The sequence below is a fragment of the Gopherus evgoodei genome, unplaced genomic scaffold, assembly GCF_007399415.2.
Source record: "Gopherus evgoodei ecotype Sinaloan lineage unplaced genomic scaffold, rGopEvg1_v1.p scaffold_256_arrow_ctg1, whole genome shotgun sequence".
Taxonomy (NCBI): Eukaryota; Metazoa; Chordata; order Testudines; family Testudinidae; genus Gopherus; species Gopherus evgoodei.
Genome location: NW_022059919.1, coordinates 9,689 through 11,149, shown reverse-complemented (window position 1 = coordinate 11,149; position 1,461 = coordinate 9,689). Strand labels below are relative to the sequence as shown.

The 1,461-nt window shown below is 45.8% G+C and overlaps 1 long non-coding RNA gene across 3 annotated transcripts; it reads right to left on the bottom strand.

Moving 5' to 3' along the window:
• Positions 1-344: 344 nt before the first annotated feature.
• On the bottom strand, positions 345-1,248 carry LOC115640229. 3 transcript variants are annotated; one of them, XR_003997848.1, is made up of 2 exons: positions 1,205-1,248; positions 345-840 (listed from the first exon to the last, which is right to left on the bottom strand). It is a non-coding gene; the product is annotated as an uncharacterized LOC115640229 (long non-coding RNA). The 3 variants fall into 3 exon arrangements; XR_003997847.1 differs by having other exon boundaries at positions 345-843; positions 1,205-1,247; XR_003997849.1 differs by having other exon boundaries at positions 345-843; positions 1,175-1,212.
• Between the last annotated feature and the right edge of the window lie 213 nt (positions 1,249-1,461).

The window sequence follows — 1,461 nt, the reverse complement described above, 5'->3', positions numbered from 1 at the left end:
TTCTCTTATGATCAACAAGATTTGATTTGTAAGTGAAAGTTTTCCCACACTCATGGCATTCATAGGGCCTCTCCCCTGTGTGGATTCTCTGATGTTGAGAAAGGACTGATCTGTAAGTGAAGCTTTTCCCACATTCAGAGCACTCATAGGGCCTCTTCCCTGTGTGGATTCTCTGATGTTTAGAAAGGTCTGATCTGTGAGTGAAGGTTTTCCCACACTCACGGCATTCAAAGGGCCTCTCCCCTGTGTGGATTCTCTCATGTCTAGAAAGGGTTGGTCTGTGATGGAAGGTTTTCCCACACTCACAGCATTCATAGGGCCTCTCTCCTATGTGGATTCTTTGATGTTGAGAAAGGTCTGATCTGTGAGGGAAGGTTTTCCCACGCTCATGGCATTCAAAGGGCCTCTCACCTGTGTGGATTCTCTTATGATCAACAAGACCTGATTTCTAAGTGAAAGTTTTCTCACACTCACGGCATTCAAAGGGCCTCTCCCCTGTGTAGATTCTCTGATGTTGAGAAAGGTTTGAGCTGCTAGAGAAGCTTTTCCTGCACTCTCAACATGTATTTTTCTTCTTTCCCATGAGGATTTCCTGCTGTGCTGTGGTTTCTTTGATGCTCTTCTGAGTTCCCCAGCAGAAAATATATTTACCCATTCTCTCTCCTGGCTGGTTTCCCTGCTCCCTTTCTGGTCTGTGCTGAATCTCAAAGGAGTTTCCCTGCTCATGACTTCTGGACACATTCCTTTTCGATCTTTGCAAAAATGCTCTGTGTTTATCCACTTGCTCGACATTTTCCTGCTGAAAATTCTGCTCCTCTTTCTTACCTACCATTGCATCACCTGCTGCGATAGAAACAGAAACCTCAAACAGGAATGGAAAGGGGAAGGCCAAACCAATACATGTGCTGGAGAGAGGTCAAATAAAAACAAGAACTGAACTCCTCCAAACTCTTCCCCTAAATAGGAGAGAGGAGGGGATCAATTGGGCCTTCACATCCCATCCAAATTAATAGGGGGAAGGAAGGAAGCCACAGCCTGGTGTCTGCTGGGATCTACAGGAAGCCATGAGTTATGTTTACCCTGAGGATACGACGCCTGCTAGGGACAATAATGAACTGAGAGACCTCCCCAAGGGCTTTGTTAGGCATACCAGATGTTTCCTTCAGGCACTTACAGATTCTGAGCTGGTTTAATGTTTCCTCACCTGTGCAGGGGGCTCTCAGGATCCATCTTTCCTCTGAACCCTGGAGGTCTGGGACCCATGGCTCTTCTCCTTGTTCCAGCTGGGAGATTATATGAGGTTTGGGAACTGGAAACCCTGCTCAGATGAAAGAAAACAAAGGAGTTCAGGTGATTTCATATGACTGTGTCATAAAAACACTCTATTAATTTAACTTCAGTGTTTAGTGTGACCCAGTGTGCCTGGGGCAGTCCTCATTTAAAAGGCCAAAATCAAGGCAG